Source organism: Oncorhynchus nerka, linkage group LG13 (genome assembly GCF_034236695.1).
Source record: "Oncorhynchus nerka isolate Pitt River linkage group LG13, Oner_Uvic_2.0, whole genome shotgun sequence".
Lineage (NCBI taxonomy): Eukaryota > Metazoa > Chordata > Actinopteri > Salmoniformes > Salmonidae > Oncorhynchus > Oncorhynchus nerka.
Genome location: NC_088408.1, coordinates 38,423,438 through 38,445,410, shown reverse-complemented (window position 1 = coordinate 38,445,410; position 21,973 = coordinate 38,423,438). Strand labels below are relative to the sequence as shown.

The window sequence follows — 21,973 nt, the reverse complement described above, 5'->3', positions numbered from 1 at the left end:
CTTGTCCATGAGGAACGTGGCCTACCATTCATCTTAGTCCCATTAGAGGTGTGTGACACCAGGTGAATGGATGAATTGTAATGGTACCTGTAGGAACCAAGGTTTAAGCCACATACAGCACCAGTTCATTAGGGTTTAGTTAAGAGGTAGAACAGAGGTTTGAATGCTGTTGTGATTTTGAAGGGCTAAGGTTATGCATTGGAAATAACTATTTAAATCCTAAGCTGATTGATTCATTAATTTCGCAAATATCTGATTGCTCATTCCACTGCAGTTTAAGATGTTATAAATAATAGACCTGCAACAGAGCAGAGAATCATCCAGAGGTCTCTGTCTGCAGCCCCTAAAGACCACTGCATTTTAGAGACACCTTTTAATTTGTCACTGCTTTAATGCTTGACTTAATTTCATGTCCAAATAATGGTTTTAATTATGCAATTAGGACAGATCTGTTTTCCCTCAGAAGAACCGCTCAGTCAATTTTCTCAGGAAGCAACATTCTGAGAGCCCTAAGAGAGCCCTAAATCCAAGTGATAACATAATGTAAATATGCTAAGTAAATCGACATGAGAATTCCAAATTTGCCCATGGTCTCTGTCTTGTTGACTGATCTGGAGGCCGATCAGAATATTCATTTTGAGGACCTGCAAATATGTATCCTGGTCCCCTCTGGAGGCGTGATACCCTATGTTAGCAGCAGGAGGGGTTGGAGGGAAGACTCCATTGGGTGTGAGCATGCGGTTGTAATTAATCTCGCCAATATGTACATTTCAATTACTTAATTACAAGCAGAATGGCAACACAGAATTGCCGACACCAAACTGTAAAAGAATAGCATTTTATAAAATATTTGATATTTAAATAGATTTTCCAATTCTAACAACACAACTGGTTTGAGTAAGACTAAGTTAAATGGTTTATAGATTGAGACAATCACATTTTCAAGTTATTTTCCTCTTAATAAAGGCCAAAAGGGGCCACATTTCCTGCAAAAAGTGCATTGCCAATTGCTGCTCTTTTCCTATTAAAGGAGAAGACAGAGCGGGTCATTTCATACTTGTCTATACCCCCACACGCCCCTCTCACATCAGGACAAATTGATTTCACTGCTCAAATTGCTGAAATACTCTGGTTTTCTCCACTCCATGCTGAAATGAATCAGGGTAATGTTTCTTCAGTAACACTTTATTTGGATAGTCGATCTGTAGATGCTCCACGGGTTGGAACCAAAATTACTTTCCAATCGTTTCGTTTTTTGTTCCATTCCACCTTTCCGACCAGCAAAATAAAGTTCTGAACCGGTTTGAACCAAAAAAAGTACTGGTTCCTTTCTGTTCCTTTTTAACCTGTGAAATCAACAGTTTTTCTTTTACATTTATCTCATTAAATTACTTCACCAATCAGTGTGGAAAGAGCAGGCAAGCTAGTTGTTTAATGTGTGATGGACAGACAAGTGTAGCCTATAGCGCAAGATGCATTATCTGAATTAGGTCCACAGAATTATACCTAGGAGGAGCGGCTTCAATGGATGTCCTTTGAGCTAGCTAGCTAACAAGCTTGAACTAGCTAGCTAACACAATTGAGTGTGCAGAGTTGCACCAGAATTAAAAACACTTCTTACCTTTTTGTAGTTAATAAATCCAATGTGAAAAGTGATAACTACAGTAGGCCTATAGTATCCTTAACTAGTTTTGAAAATGTTCAGTTTTTCTCTAGAAGAATGGAACTTGAAAAAGTTTTCCTCGTTTTCAGTTGTGTTCCCTGAACCGGTTCCAACCCTTACAATCTACAGACTATAAGTAACATTTAACTAACTAATCACTAACCCTAATCCTAATCTTAACCCTTATCGTAAACCTAAATTCAACCCTTACCCTAACCTTCACCGTAACCTTAGCAAGCAATTCGCTTATCAACAGATATGTTGTTAATAGTACGACCATCTGTAGAGTATTTACAGATGAACTATCCAGACTATCCAAATAAAGTGTGACTGTTCCTTCTAAGTGAAAATAAACTAATAACGGGGTATAAGTAAGGAGATGTGAAATCATTACTCAGCAAACATGATCTGTATTATGTGTACCCACTTCTCTGCTCCTTGTTGTTGTTGGAAAGAGAAAATGTAGGGGCAGCCAAGGAGGAAGTTTGGGGCGGATACCTTGAAATGGGTCTGACTTTCAACAGGATCCTGAAGAAAAGCATTAAATAGGCAATTGGCCATTGATTGCTTGCTAATGCCAAGGGAGAAAGAAAAATCATTGCAACTATTTATTTCTTTAAGAAAGAAATGCCTGGCCACTCATGCATGTTATTAAAATCGTTGAACTGAAATCCCTGTTGAAAGATATGGGATATAGATGAGATCTTGGAAAGGAAACCTGAACTTGCCAGAGACTATGAATTAACATACAACGTATTGCATTCACGGCAACAATACATGAAAATGACATGACACTAAAATCCCCACCAGTGATGTTAAGCAAATATCGCAGAAGAAAATACAGAGCATCTCCAGTCCCGCTAGGACCAGTCCCGCTAGGACCATGGCCAGCGCTGTGTGCATTAGAATTTCTCAATCGTTGATGCCTGCCTTTACGTACCATAGCTTGGTCTGTCCCTGTTCAGCAAATTATAATTAAAATGGGAAAAAAAATCATTATCGATAGCTAGTATACTGTATGTCTGTGCTATCTCAGCCCACATGGTACATTTTCTCTGAGATAACACAGCACCATTTGGGAAATCATCCTATAAGAATGATTTCTATGAAGAAGAAAAAAGCCTAATTGTTTTGTGGCTCCACTGTAGCTAGTCCACAGACCTAACAGTGGACTAGTCAAACACAGTTTTGCAGTGTTTCTATTTGAATGGATTCTTTGGGGGCAATTAAGAGTTGGAGCTGGTGGAACGTAGGAAGAATCAGCCCGAGAGGATAATGACAAATGGTTCCATTTTGGATTTTTCTCAGAAAACAGGCCTCGGCCCACACCTGCCAGTACATCACTGACACATCTCAAGAGTTCATGACGCGTGACCAGTATCAGGGCTGGTGGAGCGGGGAAGGAGGAAGCAACATGAGCATTTGAGGTTAGAGCTGTCCGGATTTTTTTATATATTTTTTTTAACCAGGCAAGTCAGTTAAGAACAAATTCTTATTTTCAATGACGGCTTAGGAACAGTGGGTTAACTGCCTGTTTAGGGGCAGAACAACATATTTGTACCTTGTCAGCTCGGGGGTTTGAACTTGCAACCTTCCGGTTACTAGTCCAACACACTAACCACTAGGCTACCCTGCTGTCCCAATTGAACTGATACGGGTTTCCGATACCATACAGACAACTGACACACACTACTGTATGATTATACCCTGCTTAATTCGGGATACATACTATCTGTCCGTGGTCATTTCAGATAGCAATCGATTATGAATCTCATTATAAAAACAATACTGTATAGGACGTGTGCGTTAAAGTGCCAGTGTATCCACACATTGGACATACAGCACATATAGACAGTATTTACAACAGTGTGCCGTTGTGGATTATTACGGTATATCTATCACATGTGGTCAAACTGATGACCACACCACCTCAGGAATTAAAGTGCCTATGGTGCGCTGTAGTGGTGTTGTGAAGAATAACGTCTCTCGAGGGGTTCATTTTGTTAGCGACAATAATAAGGCTTTAAGGCAGTTAGGCATTCTAATCGGATTTAAGTTCCCCCGTGACAGTCTTTACCCAGAGGAGTAACGCTATTGTTAAATTTATACCATTAAAACAGATGAAATAAATTGCGCACGGAGGACTGAAATTAGACATCATGAGAGGTGACTCTGTCGCTGCAGGTTCCATGATCCCCCACATAAGAGTTTGGCTGATATTAAACATTAGGCAAAGACTTAAGTAGAGATTTATATAATACCACATTACTTGAGATATGGTTCTACTTTGCAACAGGGGTAGTAGATGTGCTGACACTGTATGGAGTGTTTTTAAAAAACGTAATACTAGGTGCAGCAGCTTGTCCATAGGGCAGGATATAGATCGGGCATAGAACAGAATGCTTGTAGGTCTCGAGGTAGAAGTCGCCCTGCACCACAGATCTACAGTAGAATCAGTCTATTCTCAATCCTGCCCATATGAACATACAGTATCTGATCCTATATCAGTGGTTAGGAGTAGCTTCTACCTTCTGTGGTTGTAGCGGTCAGATAGTTGTGGTCTCGGAGACAGACAACAGGCAGGTGGGAGTGTGAGCCCCTCTCCTCTCCTCACATGACTGAGGTTAGAGCAGTGCCAGTGCGGTCAGTCAAAGTGAATGTCATGTGTGGGAGATCAATGGCCTGACAAGAGCTGCTGTAGAGGTACACAACTGACAGCTAGTGAGCCACACATGAATATTTACAACTTGGTTGCCATTCTCTCTGTCTGTCAGTGTCTAACAGAGCTTGTCCTGGGGAATTTGACATGTAGCCTATATGGATTTCTATGCATGTGAGGAAGTCAATATGGCAACAACCATAGTATTCACAACAATTTGACCTCTTACATCTGTTTTGAAGTGCAAAAACAAATAAACTTTTGAAATATTATCTGAAATGTCATGATTTTCATTTTTGACTGTATAGCAGTGCTGGTCTAATGCAGTGGTTCCCAACCCGGGGGTACTAGGACCGCTGGGGGTACTTGGCCTATCCACAGGGGGTATTTGAGAAGACCCATGAGACCATAGGCTTACTGGTAAAATTAACATGGGTGGTAGTCAGGGGTACAATGGGCAGAGCAAAAAACGGTTGGTGGTACAGTAACCGAAAAAGGTTTGGAACCACTGGGCAAATGTATAATTGAAAGGGTGATGTGAGAAAGCTAGCATCACATGTAACATCTGAGTCCATATTGAATCAAGATACATGGACCATTAATTCTAAAGTGTATAACTACCTTGTTTCCCCCTTGTTATAGGAAGCACTAATTTCAGGCACTTCAGATGATGGTCATACATGGAAAATATAGCACACGAAATGAACCTGATATTTCAGCGCCATGTACAGTGTGATTAGCCTCTTGATTCAAGATGCAACATTACCCCATTCACACAAGATCTCTCCATTTTAATTTCAAGTCATTCCTAAACGACTGGAGGTTGAGAGCCACTGAGTGAGAAGAGAGCACCCCGCCCAACTGGATTAATGGGCCCTCCTTTCAGAGTGATTACAGCAAAGACACAGTTGTACAACACAGTACAACACCGCCGGTGTGTGTCCCAAATGTCACCCTATTCCCTATACAGTGCACTACCTGTGACCAGAGCTCTATGTAGAGCACTAGGAAAAGGGTGGCATTCGGGACACATCCCGCCTCTCCACTGTGGCTTTCTTCATCCAGTTATAAAGGATTAACCAGCTGCAAGCAGACAAAGGAAATTACATCATCCTACACTGATTTCAGATCATTTCTGCACAAACAAAAATATGTATGTACAGTATGTGTAACGGTTGTCGTTGGTGGAAGAAGGAGAGGACCAAGGTGCAGCGTGGTACATGTTCATGATATTTTAATTACACTGAACACTAGAACAAAAAGAACAAAACAGAACAAACGAAACAGTCCTGTCTGGTACAGAGACAGAAAACAACTACCCACAACTCAAGGGCGAAAACAGAGTGCCTAAGTATGATTCTCAATCAGAGACAATGATTGACAGCTGCCTCTGATTGGGAACCATACCAGGCCAAACACATAGAAATACAAACATAGAACAAAACATAGAATGCCCACCCCAACTCACGCCCTGACCAACCTAAAATAGAGACATAGAAAAAGGATCTAAGGTCAGGACGTGACAGTATGTGGATGTCCGCCTTATTGTAGATTTTAAACTGTTTTTAGTAGCTGATAAAGGAGGTGGGTATGGGAAAAATACTAAATCTGAAATGATATACACTGAGTGCACAAAACATTATGAACACCTGTCTTTCCATGACATAGGCTGACCAGGTGAAAGCTATGATGCCTTATTGATGTCACTTGTTAAATCCACTTCAATCAGTGTAGATGGAGGGGAGGAGAGAAGTTAAAGAAGGATTTTTAAGCCTTTAGACAAATGAGACATGGATTATGTATGTGTGCCATTCAGAGGGCCGAATGTTTTGTACACTCAGTGTATATCACATAACAATATTTGGAGACGTATGTCCATAGTGTCAGTGGTTCTGTTAATGTGACAGGAGCAATCTTGTTAGTATATGGGAATAATAATCATACCAGGCCATAAGTAAAACTTCAGTCTAATATCACTAATGGACAATATGGTAATTGTAGACCATTAAATGTCTTAAGCTTCACATGATGTCTCTTAGTGAATTTATGGCCAGATTTAGTTTTATGGCTTTTCACACATTCTTCTTCAACTTTTGATCATTTCCATAATTGCATTTGACATAGCCTGACTTTATTTGGTGCATTAGTGAAAGGACCAAACATTCCCGCACCTGTTAAAAGGAATAACATTATGTATTTATTTTATGTGCAGATAAGTGCTGTGTGGTTAGTCAAAGTTGAAACGGCTAAATAATTGATGGTTCTTCTCTGCAGTGAAAACATAACACATTCTGCTCTCCAAAACAATTAACGTAGCTTAGCTAACAAACAGCAGCGGCACCCGCATACGCTTTATTAGTCAAACTTGGATCTGCAAAAAAGTTGTTACCAACTCTCTAGTACATATCCCATGTTTCCCCAGCAGCACAGTAAGAAACCAGTCATGTTGTCTTACGCTTGACAGATTCAATCTGCTCTGGGATGACTGAATAATTGAAAGTTCTAATGCAGGACCAGCTGGCAGCTGTGAGTGCCACAGAAACATCCAGACTATACATTCAAATAGCCTTTGTGACCAAACTAGTTAGGAGGTTGATCTTGCACTAATAAATGAATTGATGTTTGTGGCACTGTTCTGGTGTCAAAGTTACGCTGCCAATTTACACAACCCTATCTTGTAATTTGAGCCCAAGTATTATTGACATGGGCACCCCCCCCCCCCCCCCCCCATCTTTCAATTAATCTTTATCGAATCTTGACTCCAGTGACAAATCAGTTAGGGCATTCTCAGCCTCTTATATGGGCTGTCAGCTAATTGCCCTATTATATAATGTCATTATAGTGGCAAGCATAAAGCCCCTGGATAGTATTTAAAATATCAAGTGGTACAATTGGTTTTATGGAGGTTCAATGACCTCTCCTTGTCAACACACACGCACACATGCTGTCCCAGTTATCAATTATGGGTAGTTGAAATGATTCCAAATAGTTCAAACCGAAATTTTACTAAGCTGGTGATTTTTATTTGAAAGGACCAAATCCTTTTATTGTTATGGTGGGCTAACGTGATTGACATTTGGACACAGAGGCTACAGTAACCTACTTCACAAGAAACGTACGGCACTTGCTCCGACCATTACCTCTCTTGTCTGAGTTGAGCTGCATATCTTTTGCGCATCCACCTCTCTCCTCCAAGAAACGCCCAAACTCTCAAAATCAGTCGTCAGTCACAAGTCTGCTGCTACTGGTGGACGGCTGTGGTGGGCACTCCTACTGTATTTTGGAACTCAAAAGCTTGAACGCGCATATTCCAACTGCACAGTGCTTTGTCAAGGTGCCCTGAAAGCAGTGGGTACGCACTTACCGATCTACAGTTTCCGCGGGCCAGCGCTGAGATTCACCATTCCCCACAGAGGTCCACGAGATGTCACAACCTACTTCATTACATTAGTAGCAGATTACCTACTGCTGACTTCTTGGCGCCGAAATCTGTGTGCACGTGTTCCGTATGGAACCATCAGGATGACTGTTTAGAATAGTTTGATCGCATATAGAAACGTAGGTTACCAGAACATTTTCTCGACGAGTCGGTCCGGGACATCTCTTGCGGCAGTGCGTGTAGGTGCTTGAGACCGAGAAGCACCCGCTCTAGCCCGCAGGAGATTATGTGGGGGCGCTTTCTGACCTCTACTGCATCTTGTCGGTTCTTCTTGTGCATTTCGCCGCTGAGAGGATAGCCGTGTCCCGTTGAGGATGCCTAACAGGTAGGTTTACAGTAACCTTTTGTTGGTTAAATTTTTAAAAAAATGTACGTGTCATTCATTCCACCAACTAGGCACAGCGCTGTGTTCTGACTAGGCTGTGTTCCTGCGGGCAGGTAGCCTAACTACGGAAGCAACGGCTGAATGGATATATTTTACGTTTTCATCCCAAAGTTTGAACAAGTCTCTATAACTTAGTTAACATAATGTATGATTTTTTTTTTTTTTTCATGGGTAAACAATAAGCCTTTGCATTTCCCTCCATATTTTCACCTGTCAGGACAGAGCTAAAACTGACCAGCTAGGCGTCTTTTTTTTTTGCCCATGTTTTTTTTGTTGACAAGTTTTACATGCCAATCTTTCCCTCATGTCAGTCTTTAAGTTCACAGATATGTTCTGTATTGCAGTGTTTCCCAACTCCGGTACTGGAGTACCCCCAACAGTACACATTTCTTTGCTGTAACCCGGTCAAGCACACCTGATTCAACTTGTCGACTGATCATGATACCCTTGATGAGCTGAATGAGGTGTGTTTATCCAGGGCTACACCAAATGTGTGTACTGTTGGGGATACTCTAGGAATGGAGTTGGGAAACACTGCTGTATTGGATGAATAGTATACTCTATTTACATCTAATAACTATGTAATAACCTACAGAATTTCAAGGATGTTTCCACAAAGTTCAATTGTAACTTTGTCACCTGTTTATAGGACATTGTGTGTTCTGAACCTGTGTTTATGCTGTTATTTGCTGCAAATTGCTTTATGAATGCCGATAGCAGGTTGTACAGTATATTGTACTATGTAATATAGATGGAGGGCACTCAATGCATTACACAGGCAGCTCATAAAAAATGTTGATGGTACACAAATTGATAAAGAGAGATTTTGAGATACATTAGTTTTGACATGCATCTTTGTTATAGCAAATTCAAATAGAATCTGATTTCTATGATGTGCAAATAGAGCTCTTAATGTGAGACATTTTCAGATCTTAAAACACATTTTTAATCTGGGCTCCTAGTGATTGGGTAGATGTTGCTCTAAGAGGGTCTTTGCTTTATACACACAAGCGTTAGTGTCCTATAATTTATCCCTCACAGATTTAGGTGGGTGTTGTGCGCCCTAGTTTCTTATCATATACTTCCTATGCCAATGGAATCCATGAGTTTAAAGTGATACCAAAATGCAACAAGCACCAAATCATGCATAACATCAACACTTGGTTTGCACCAAACTATTCTCTCTCTCTCTCTCTCTCTCTCTCTCTCTCTCTCTCTCTCTGTCTCTCTGTGTGTGTAAGCTCTTCTTTGTTCTGTGTGTTCGTCTCTGTGTCTTCTCGTCTCTGTGGTGATTTACTTTCATTACTGTCTACAGATGCTTTTTGCTGTGTAGATCAGCCTGTCACCATTACTCTGCATTTACTTTCTAATAGGGCTTTTGCAATTAGTTAAGTCTCCAACCTCATCTGTAAAAGTCAGTGGAAACAGACATAAACCACACGGAACAATAGCACGTTAGAATCTACACATTGCAGCGCCATGTTGTTGAATGCGCAACACGGGTAAAAAGACAACTGCATAACTTCCCTAAGCCATCTGCCTCTGTGTGTTTTCCAGCTCAGTCTTGCACGTACAATGTGGGCACCACTAGTCTTCACTAGAGAGCTCGATATCCTACTCCTCTGGCACTTCTTCAGAAAAACTGCAGAAACTTTAAATCAAGGACGGAGCTCATAAAACGAGTGTCTCTCTCCACTCTGTACTCCACCCCCCCCCACATAGGCAACAGTGCACCACAGGGATGAGTTAGGGGCTGCTGTGTTGTCAAAAGCCTAATTTGGGATAATAAACGCCATGATGGCCGACAGCAAGAGACAGCCAGGGCACTATATTGTTGCATTCATCCTAATGACTCCACTGGGTAGGGCTGCAGCAGGACTCCCAGGCTGGAGCTGAAAGCAGGCCAGTCTCCGTTGACCTTCTGGAAGAAAAAAAATGGAGCATCCTGCTACTGGCTGATGAAACAACGTGGCTGGCTGGAGAGCTTGCCAAGCACTGTAAAAATCTCAAGAAAGAAAGAGAGTGAGAAATGGAGAATAGCCTTTCACTCAGAGTTTACAGTGTCCTTTACAGTGATTCTCTCAAAACCTCAAGCCAAAGTTAGCTATATTACATTTTATTTTGGCAACAAAAGAAGTACTTGAATGTACTAGTGCTGAGCAATTATAGTGCTTTTTGAGGAAGTTTCGGTTAGGTTATAAAAAATAATAATGGTTTGCGATTTCGGCTTTTGAGTGTTTTTTTTTAGGAATTAAATGCAATATGTATTATGTGGGTTGAATGCTGCAACAGCACAGAATAAAAATCTGAATAAAAGTCCCATGATGGTAGTGACTGTCCATTACGGCTCATCACTTAACCATCATTTATTCACATTATTTGACTTTAATAAAATATTTCAGTTGTTGTGTATATTACATTTGTTTAATTTGATGACTTTATTATTTCATTCCAAGTATCTCATCTCTGTAGAACTGCTGCCTGTGCTCTCTGACAATATTAGTATAATCAGTATTAGTAGTTCTTAAAAGTAAATAAGGCATACTTTTAGGACTGCTGAATACTGACTATCAATCAGTTAGATCATGTATTTTCAGGTAGAGCTCCCTCACTAAGCAACAGCTGCTCTCTATATAACCTCACAATTGAGCATTCTTTTGTCTCTTCTGTAGCAGGTATAAAATAAACACAGACTGGACAAGTAGATGCACAATGGATTATGGTCATTGTAGTTAATTACCACATTTTATGCACTAAACTATGTATAATTGTGGCCTGTTGGAAACTACAACTCCTTGCTACATCACACAGTTCAGGCTGGATCTCAATTATGTAGAGAAACTTCCAATATGCGCATTGAGCTCACAGAAAAACAAAAAAAACAAAGTGGAATTCAAATAATTGAACCGCAGTTGGTCAATTAGTTGTTTTAAAGTGAAAAATAACTGACATTTCTGTGAATTGATCAGCACTAATTTACACTGAGTGTACAAAACATTAGGAACACCTTGAGTTGCACCCCCCCCCCCCGCTGCTGCGTATGACGCGGGAATTTGTCACTCCTCTGTCCTGACACCCCTATCTAAGTCGTCTTCCTGTGGCTGGTGAGTTATAGCGAAGGTGAGCCTTAATTCGTCGGGGCATGGCCCCTACAAGGTGTCGAAAGCATTCCAAAGGGATGCTGGCCCATGGTGACTCCAATGCCCACAGTTGTGTCAAGTTGGCCGGATGTCCTTTGGTTGGTGGACCATTCTTGATACACACAGGAAACTGTTGAGCGTGAAAAACCCAGCAGTGTTGCAGTTCTTGACACACTCAAACTGGTGCGTCTGGCACGTACTACCATACCCTGATATCTTTTGTCTTGCCCATTCAGCCTAATGAATGGCACATATACACAATCCATGTCTCAATTGTCTCTAGGTTTAAAAATCCTTCTTTAACCTGTTTAACCCCCCCCCCCCTTCATCTACACGGATTTGAAGTGGATTTAACAGGGGGCATCAATAAGGGATCATAGCTTTCACCTGGATTCACCTGGTCAGTCTATGTCATGGAAAGAGTTCCTGATGTTTTGTACACTCAGTGTATATAGTTTCCAAGCAATATCTAACTTGACCTTGACTACTGACTCTCATTAAGTAAACAAATATAACACACATACAGTAGTGGATATCTACCCATATAAAGCACTGTGTCATCAATCCTGATCCTTAATAATGGTCAAATACCAACTAGCAGCGATGCCAATTTGAACAGACGTGTTTGCTGAACAACAATCGAGATTAATTGCTTGCTTGCAATGCAATTAGGGAGAGAGAGAGAGAGGCAAAGGGGTGCTTTTTTTATTGTATGCGATGGAAAGCTGCTACGTATGGCGCGGGAATTTGTCACTCCTCTGTCCTGACACCCCTATCTAAGTCGTCTTCCTGTGGCTGGTGAGTTATAGCGAAGGTGACCGTGATCATTATTCACAGACCGATCTGCTCTTCCCTTGCACTCGGTTCCTCTTGGGTCTGATCAAGTGTGCTCTGTTACACCTCCCTGTAATGATTTGCGGAGGTCTGGCTGTGTAACATCTGAAGGACGGCGGCGCGTTTTAGCGCCTTTGAAAACAATATCGTAATCCACATCCATTAGCCATATGGGTTTGATTCTCAGGATGCGTCTGATGCCTATAGACGCCCTTCCCGACGGTGTACCGCTGGAAACATTATGTTTGATTACATTAGATTTTGTACTTTGCTTTTTTTCCCCCTTTGCTTTTTAACATTTTTATAGCTGAGCTTCCCTTTTAAATGTTCATTTCACATTTTGAAATAAACATGATTTAATTACAAACACAAAATGCACACCATAGTATTGGTCATATGGTAGCTTTTGCTTCAGGTTTTATAAACAATTGCACGGTATCAGATATGGTATCTATTTTCCTTTGTGTTCGGATGAAAAACAATGGAAGTTAAAGCTCTCCCTCGGCGGTACTTGTGGTTTTCAAGCCGTTGACTGAAAATACAGTATATTACCCCTAGCATGGATCCATATTTACTACCAGTGCTCTGTGCTGTGTGTAATTGACTTTGGAATGCATAAATAATTACGCCGACTCGTCTCTGAGTGATGCCTACTCGCTTCCTCGCCATGTTCCTCCTCCCTGTTGCAAGCTCTCACTGCTCATTTGTTTTTCACTGCCTTAAGCCTTATCGTTCCACTAGTCTCTGTTGTAGGCTAAGTCATGATACTGCACCTCTAGCAGTGTTTCTGTAAAGAACAACAGATTTTCTGAGCTGAGGCATACAGTACAGTGAGTGACGTTGAATAATGTGTGTACTGTACTGTACGGTTTCCCCTAGGATTTTTTCCAGCCGTGGTTGCAAAGTTAGTGTAGGGAGAGCTTTGGCTTGGAAGTGGGCGTGGCCGACCATTTTAGAGGGCCTTCTACTGGCCACACAACAGCTAAATTCCTACAACTATACATATTTTGCCATGTAGCGGAGACAACATTTGACAGTTTTAAAGCATGCTTTAAAATTGCAAGAGCTCTAGACCAACTTTTTCCACTTGTGGCACTGGTGCAACCAACTTCTTCTGTTGATGGCACCAGCACACGATGAGGTCGCTCCATTTCTTCCCTGCGGCGCGAAGTTAATAACCTGACCTGTGTTCTATAATGTAGCTGCATTCCATACAGAGCCAGGATGATAATGGCTAGCAATCTTTTAAATTAGCATGACCTTGCAGGGCTTGACATTCAGGTAAATTTGGGCCCACAAATGCTGATGCTCCAGATACTCAACTAGTCCAAAGAAGGCCAGTTTTATTGCTTCTTTAATCAGAACAACAGTTTTCAGCTGTGCTAACATAATTGCAAAAGGGTTTTCTAATGATCAATTAGCCTTTTAAAATGATAAAATATGATTATTTTACACAACGTGCCATTGGAACACAGGAGTGATGGTTGCTGATAATGGGCCTCTGTATGCCTATGTAGATATTCCATTTTAAAAAATCAGCCATGTCCAGCTACACTAGTCATTTACAACATTAACAATGTCTACACTGTATTTCTGATCAATTTGATCTTATTTCAATGGACAAAAAAGGGATAGCTAGTGTATCCCTCTTTCGACTCTTATTGGATGTACATACCGTAGATAATGTATTTTCACTTACTGCATCTGCATGCTTGTTGCCTTCTTGCTGTTGCACAATTTCGTTTGTGTGCTGGTTGCTCGTTCTAAATAGTATAATCTTATCTGCGGTTTTGTAGTAATCAAGACTGGTCTCGAGTCCACATATTGAGTGTCTCAGTCTTGGATCGGATACATTTGTACTCGGTCTTGACTCGGTCTCGAACAGTGAGGACTCGTCATTTCTTCCCTAGAGCAGCAGAGTAAAAAAACTCATAACTATCAGCTTCCATTTAGTCAGCGCATAAAACGGCTTCGCCAGGCCAAATATATACACTCATTTCTTGAAACATTAATATGTCTGTAACTGATAAGGCTATTAAGGCCTTATCAGTTATAGACATGTTTGCGTAGTGGCGAACCTATAGGACTTCAGTGTGTGGCAGGTTGGTGATTCTGAAAGGACTGCAACCATAATACCAGCGCACTCATGTAGGAGAATGCACTTTTTTTTTGTAAAACACAAAGAGCCAGTGGTGTAGTGGAGGGTATACGCAGGTATAAACTGTATGCCCACTTTCTTTTCAGTGGATATTGCGTATATTCACTTCTTAATCATTACTAATGCATATCAAAGTAATGTAGTGGAGGTATGCGACATCAATTATGTAGTACAATAGAGAAATTATGCACAAAGTAGGCTACACAATCGCAAAGCATGTGAAATATACACGCCTAGTTTCAGCGGAATATCATCTACAGGCAGCAAGTGTTCAGCTCTCAACTGGTTTTGGCATGGAGCATGTAGCCGGTAGGGTAGGAAAGACCTTTCAATTGATTCTATCTACCAGTAAATGCTAACTAAGGAAACATTGGATATTTAAACCAGGTATTGAAAAAGTCTAGTCCGAACTGTTGGTGAGTAGACGACTTGTGATGTGCAATTGTCATCATGTGCTGTTTGCATCAGGGGCGTAGTCATGGATGGGCCTGGATGGACACAGGCCCACCCAGTGGAGAGCCACTATTACTTCGCCATTGCAAAAAGCATTTCACGTTTAGCACACAAAGTAAACGGTGACCTAAAGTTTAAACTGGAACTGATAGTATTTGAACTACTTTGTCTGTTTCATATCTACAATCATAATATCACTCAAAAATATCAAATTTCCAGTTTCCAGTCCTGGACAAGACATATGTTTAAATACTGTTTTATTTGCTGCAGTGTCTATTAACGATGCTGGGCCAAATGTGCACCGCCCTATGGGACTCCCAATCACGGCCGGCTGAAATACAGCCTGGAATCGAACCAGGGTCTGTAGTGACACCTCTAGCACTGAGATGCAGTGCCTTAGACCACTGTACGACTCGGGAGCATAAAGTGTCTCTTTTCAGCATTAGTTTTAAGTAAAAGTTTAGATCTAGCAAAAAACTGTTGTGCATTGAAAATATATTTAAATCCCTCCTTCCCCTTCCAAGACTCATGCTTGTGAATGAACTGATAAACATCAAGTTCTATCTTCCTCTGCGGCTGAGTCCAGGGTATCAAGTCTCCAGCCTGACCTCTCTGTTGACAAAAATGATGAGAGCAGCGTCTGTTTGTTGTCTGTCAGAGCAGACATTCATTACTTCAGACAGACAGACAGACAGACAGACAGACAGACAGACAGACAGACAGACAGACAGACAGACAGACAGACAGGGGGTGTGATGGGTTTTTCCCCCTCTGTGGCGTGTCGAGTTACATCAGGGTTCAGCAGTTTATATATATTTTTTGCATTACTGCGTCTCTGCCGAAGCTTGACCATAAAAAAAGATAAAGGTTTATTGATGTGCTTGGAAATGATGCCATAGCGTAAAAGTTGATTTACTTAAGTCATTCTGACCAGAATTAGGGTAGACTAATGGCAGGCATAACTAAATGACAGTCAGGTTCATCAATTTCACAGAAAGCACTTTCCCCACCATGGCCACCGGGAATGAGGGCCGGGGAAAGGGACCACATTTCTCTTCTTCAACTCTGCTGTTTCATGCTTGTCAAATAATGCTGGCGAAGGAAAACCTAATGGAATACTGAAGGATTTCACCATCAACATATAAGAACTAACGTTACCTTACAAATGGCATCAAAAACAATACCAGCAAGTCATATGTCTGGTTTAGTGTTTATTATATGGACTTGAGAGGATTTGTCTTGATTCATGCTACTGAAACAACATCCTATTCTTGGCAAAGATGACAGTTTTAAGGATGTCTGTCAGTTTCTTTTTTTATCAAGTGACAGAGTACACAGTCTGACAGCGGAATGCAAAACAAAGTGATAGAAAAGCGTGACTAATTTTGAGCTGCTATCCACCGCTATCATTTAGTGGTTGCATCTCCCTAGAACATTTCTGTCTCTGGCAGGGCCTTGGCAACCACTGTCTCTGGTAGGGCCTTGGCAACCACTGGCAACCACTGTCTCTGGCAGGGCGTTGGCAACCACTGTCTCTGGCAGGGCTTATGCATCCCCTGCAGGGCTGTGGATGGTGTGCTGCAAGATTTACTGCACTGTACCATTTTAAAGATTCAAAATCTTTAGCACCCAGGGACGGAAACAATAAGCATGAAATACTTCGCAGTGTTGGCAGAGCGTAGTGTGTACCGTGGACCTTGTTTCTTTATCACTGGTTCCTCTCGGGTTAACCAGGATTGCTGAGGCTATTTCTTGTGAAATGATCAGCGTTGACAATTTTCCGTTGAGTGTTTTCGGAGGCAGTCATACAGCGGAATTGGCTTCAAGCTCAAGTATGTTGAGTTTAATATTGCTATTCTGCAGCAGGAAATTACCTGCGATGGCATAGATGGATCCAGGCAAATGAAAATGGAGGAGTTGACAACTTTATTAAAATCAAAAAGTATTGAGATACACAGCCAGTGAGATTCAAGTTTCTTGGGGGAGCAGTGTACTACAAATCTGCTCTGATTCAACCCTGAGTTTGCATCCACAGCCTAAGTCATCAAGGAATCTGCCTAGCTTATCGATCCATCTGGGAGACACTACTAGTGGCGGCCAGGAGAGGTCAACCTCAAACACGGAGAGACAGGGAGAGGGGCTTTGAGTGCTGGGTGTCAGTCAGTCTAGTGTGGCCTGGCTGAGCCACGGCGAGTGACAGTGGTGAGGAGTAATCTGAATCGGTCCCCTGACAGAGAAAACCACAGCAGCAGGACCTTCTCTTTCTCCAGTCTCTCTACAGTCTCTCCCCACTATGAGTTATAGGCGGCAGTTATCTGATGGAGCACTTAGTTGCTGGTGGAGCCTTGTTTTCAAGTATTCTTTTCACTCACGTTGTATCGATCCCTGTTGCCAAAGTGTTCATGATGAGTCATACTATTAAATGTTATGACCCACACCGTATTCAATTACCCCCCTTTCTTATAGAGATGGGCCCTTGTAATTAAGGTCTAAACAGCAGCACTTAGAAAAGAAGAACAGCAGGCAACACAAAATTAACCAGATAGCCTTCACACTGATACCAGAAGAGAATAAATTAGGCAGCAGAGCAGAGCTAAGGCGAGGTGTAAGTTTATAGTTCTATTTTTCTTATTATCGGTTTCTCTCACTAAAAGAGACTAATGCTTTGGTGAAACTAGTGAAATAAAATACTGGTGTGAAACCCGACAGGATAATCATTTACGGGATTTAATGAGAGGAGTAGATACTTATAAAATGTATACAGTGTGGCATTTGCTCAGTTGACTTTAGGTTGTGTAGGGAATGTGCAGTCACAGGGGTATATGAAATGCCCAGGGCCTCCAGTCAGACGAAGGGTTTTATTTACATGAATAATTGAATGTAACAAGGCGGTGTGGGACACAGTTGTGTAAAGGCAAAGTGCTGCTGTTATGAGCTTATCATCACTAGAGGCAGTGAAAAGATTGTAAAGGAGTTAGTTAGTTAGCGTCTTTTGGCTATACGTTTTTTTTTTATGTAAATGTAAAGAGTGTTAAAGTTCTATGTTGAATTCTAATGACTTGCTGTATGGAGGAATAAGACGATGAAGGCGATGGGATATTCTGTTCGGTGGGCTGGCCACTACGTCTAGATTTGTTGTGTCAAGCTGGAGGCTGGGTTACTTTCATCTAATAATTCACAGGACCAGAGTCAACCAAGGGTGATTTTAGATCGAAATTGGCACGTTTGGATGTCTCTAGGGTAGTCTAACTTCTCACAGGAATAGAGTTGGAACTCCCTGCTACCCACTTAAATTATGTTTTCTGAGAAATGTATTATCTGTTGACCCAGGGTTGCTTCATCTAAACATGTTTTTCTAATTGCATAGGAACAGCCATCCTTTTAACCATGACAACATCTTCATGTTTGATCTGCGGTGTTTAAGTGGATCAACGATCGTAAGTGGGATTGATTTTGTTTGCAGGCAGCATCACGAACACAAGGACCTGGTCCACATGATTTGGGAATATTCTTCTGCTAGCACCTCTGAAATTGATTCATTTGATAGCCAGTTTGCTCTCTGACTATCTGAGTGAGGGCAGGCTTCTCTCCTCATAAGTGTATTAGATTCTCAGGACAGTCTTGTCTGATCGAGCATTCAGTTCACCCTGTAGCAGCCCGAGGGGCATTAATAGGACTTGTATCGGAGGCCATGAAGGCTGTGAAACTGGAAAGTTTCTGCTGTCAAAAGAGCAAAATCCCATGAATATTCTATTGGTCTCATGTAGCAGAGCGAGGGTGCTACAGCATTCCTTTAGTCATAAATTAGCCCACTGGGCATGGGCACATAGAGTGACAGTCAGAGCTAGCATCCACGTCACAGCCCTAAAACACTCAGTCAGAACATCGGCATTGGCTTTGGTTTGACGGACCTGACTCCAGTGCTACCGTGTCACCAGTATAAGAGAATTATGCTGTTGAGGAAGCTGTTTTCGAATATACTATTGAAACTATTGCATGTATTTGAATAAGATATTCAACATTACACTAATGCAATAGACTGCGGGCCTGTCTGAAGCCCGACAGGGGAATGAGGTGCTCTTAGATCAGATATGTTAGAACAATGCCTTTGGGAGAGCCGTGGTTTAAAATGGATTAAACCAGGATCCTAGATTTTAGTGATGTTTACAGTTCTGCGTGACAGGAAAAAAAAGGTAATGTCCAGTAGAGGTCGAGTTTTCAGAACAATCGGGAATCGGTATTTATGGACACCGATTTGGCCGATTTTTAAAAAAACATTTGTCCATATTAATGACCTAAGGCTCGTATTTCTGTGTGTTATTATGTTATAACTAAGATAATGATTTGATAGAGCAGTCTGACTGAGCGATGGTAGGTAGCAGCAGGCTCGTAAGCATTCATTCAAACAGCACTTTCGTGCATTTGCCAGCAGCTGTTTATGACTTCAAACCTATCAACTCCCGAGATTAGGCTGGTGTCACCGATGTGAAATGGCTAGCTAGTTAGCGGGGTGCGCGCTAATAGCGTTTCAAACGTCACTCGCTCTAAGACTTGGAGGAGTTGTTCCCCTTGCTCTGCATGGGTATCGCTGCTTCGAGGGTAGCTGTTGTCAATCTGTTCCTGGTTCGAGCCCAGGTAGGAGCGGGGAGAGGGACGGAAGCTATACTGTTACACTGGCAATACTAAAGTGCCTATAAGAACATCCAATAGTCAAAGGTATATGATATACAAATCGTATAGAGAGAAATAATAATAACTACATCTTCTTACCTGGGAATATTGAAGACTCATGTTAAAAGGAACAACCAGCTTTCATATGTTCTCATGTTCTGAGCAAGGAACTTAAACGTTAGCTTTCTTAAATGGCACATATTGCACTTTTACTTTCTTCTCCTTCACTTTGTTTTTGCATTATTTAAACCAAATTGAACATGTTTCATTATTTTTTTGAGGCTAAATTGATTTTATTGATGTATTATATTAAGTTGTAATAAGTGTTCATACAGTATTGTTGTAAATGTCATTATTACAAATACATTTTTTTTTTAAATCGGCCGATTAAATCGGCAGCGGCTTTTTTTTTTGGCCCTCCAATAATCGGTATCGGCGTTGAAAAATCATAATCGGTCGACCTCTAATGTCTAGTGTCTCAGGCATAATCTCTTCAAAGCCAGAAAAATAAACGCTGCAGCAAACACTATTACTAGCAAAAGATCATAACCCTTGAGCAGAACTTTCAGGGACCTTGACTTAAAGTACTCTGAGGCAAAAACTCTTGTTACTTTTGCTAAAACTCATGTTTCTCACTCGGCCAATTTGTGTCTGAACCCTCTCCAGGCCTGGATGTCGACTGATGTCAGAACGTGCAGTGCCCTCGCTAGACAAGAACACACTCACTTAATGTCTTTCACTGTCAGATCGCACAGTTACAAATGCTCCCCTTTTCTCTACGTTTTGGAGCACCTGCTCAAGTATTAATGTGCAAGGTCGTCTCGTGGTTATTCTCTTAATCGAATAAAGTGGAAACAAGCACTCTCAATGGCAGTGTTCAATTCCGGAATATTTCAGTGTAAAAACAGCTGAAACTGTTTCAGTGCACCTCTTGTACACCTCTGCTCTCTCAGATGCACACACAATGCATCATCACTTTTTTTTTTGGATAGAATGAGGTGGGAGTTGGTCCTGGTACAAGCCACGCACGGTACAGTACATCCTCAGGGATGTAACCTACATCTTTTTTTTATCCTCCCGGAGCTGCATAGAACAGCTTCTTCTTACCGTTGCCTCGGGTGTTACGCAAACATCTCAGAGTTTCCCCGTCATTGTTGTTTTGACATTTATACGTTTGCACATTGTAAGCACGTTTCCGTGAGGATTTTAGAGGAACTCAAAATGGGTATATAGTCCTTTCCTGGGTGCCACTGAATGGTTGTACCGGGTCTCTCTCTCTCTCTCAAATGGCGTTTTCCTGAAATGTGTCAAATCTCACAGGGCTCAATTATAAGTGTTGAAGGAAACAGAGGGACTGGTGTTTTCAGTCTTCAAAGCTGTTCTGCTGAGTTTCTGCTTTCTCTGTTTACTTCACTGCATGAGCCAACCCGTTTGCCCTTTCAGCAGCATACTATTGTGTTTTTATTCCCAAAAATGATATATCATCACATTTGCTGGGTTTTCTTTCAAAGCTACAATGCTAATTATTATTTCCCATCATAAGCAGAAATCTGACCTAATGCTAATGCGCCAAAACACGTGAATGCAACAACGAGCGCAGCGCTGTAACTATATAGTACAGAAATGTCCACATTCAAGCACAACACTGTTTTTAATTGCTCCACAACATACCCGTATTCTCCACAACTTACACATATTGTTCGTCTTAACACAATGCATGCACATAGATGTATATTATACATTCTGTCATGTTTCTCGCTGTGTTTTGGGGTTGGGGGAGCAGAAAGAAAGAAAGGCCTGTAGAATAACAGTTTGCGTTGAGCACCGGAGCTGATGACCTCAGGGTCAACAAATGCATTGACAGATTATAGGTGCTCTCCGTCTCCGACACCCACTCCCGTTGAGCAGCGGACAGCCGAGCATCTCCCATGATTAGGTGCAGCCTCAGCGTCGCGAGCACATTGGAGATGGAGGGGAGGAAGTTAGGGAGACGGACGAGGGTGGGGGGGGTCGTTGTAACAAGCGAGGCCATCCATTCTGGAGCTCCAGCTATCGCCTGGATCAGTAGATCTAGTAAATAGATGAGTGTCCTGACCTACAGCAATGTCCTGCATACACCACTGACCTGGCACATCGGTCTCTGGAGTAACGCTATACTTTTACATTGATATTAATGAGGTCCCACTGTATGCGTGCATATATATGCAGCAGGACATGTAGATATAGTCATTCCCCTGTAAGCAGTCTCAATCCCCTTACTCAGCTGTCATATGACTGTACTGATAGGAAAGCTAATCCACTGGTAACTCTGGGGATTGAATTTCTGGGACCTACACGCTCTCAGTTACCGTGTAATTCCAGTTGTAGTGGGAGGGAGTATAATCTGTCGCTACACAGCATAACGTCTGGGTTTCCGATTACCTTGTTGCCTCTTACTGGGTTGGACAAAGAATTATCTGTCCCTTTCCAATGGAGAGATCAGAGACTTTTGAATGATTTTTAAATGCAAATCTGAACTGTTGAGTAATATCGGTAACAGCAAGTAGACATATTGATATATCCTCTGGCTAT

General features: G+C 41.6%; 1 protein-coding gene across 1 annotated transcript in view; it reads left to right on the top strand.

The window, feature by feature from the left end:
* Positions 1–7,545: 7,545 nt before the first annotated feature.
* LOC115139511 (heparan sulfate glucosamine 3-O-sulfotransferase 5) overlaps positions 7,546–21,973 on the top strand; it is a 69,634-nt gene continuing 55,206 nt past the window's right edge. Inside the window, exon 1 of the mRNA XM_029677000.2 lies at positions 7,546–8,086. The gene's annotated coding sequence lies outside the window, so the exon portion shown is untranslated. The remainder of the gene's footprint in view (positions 8,087–21,973) is intronic.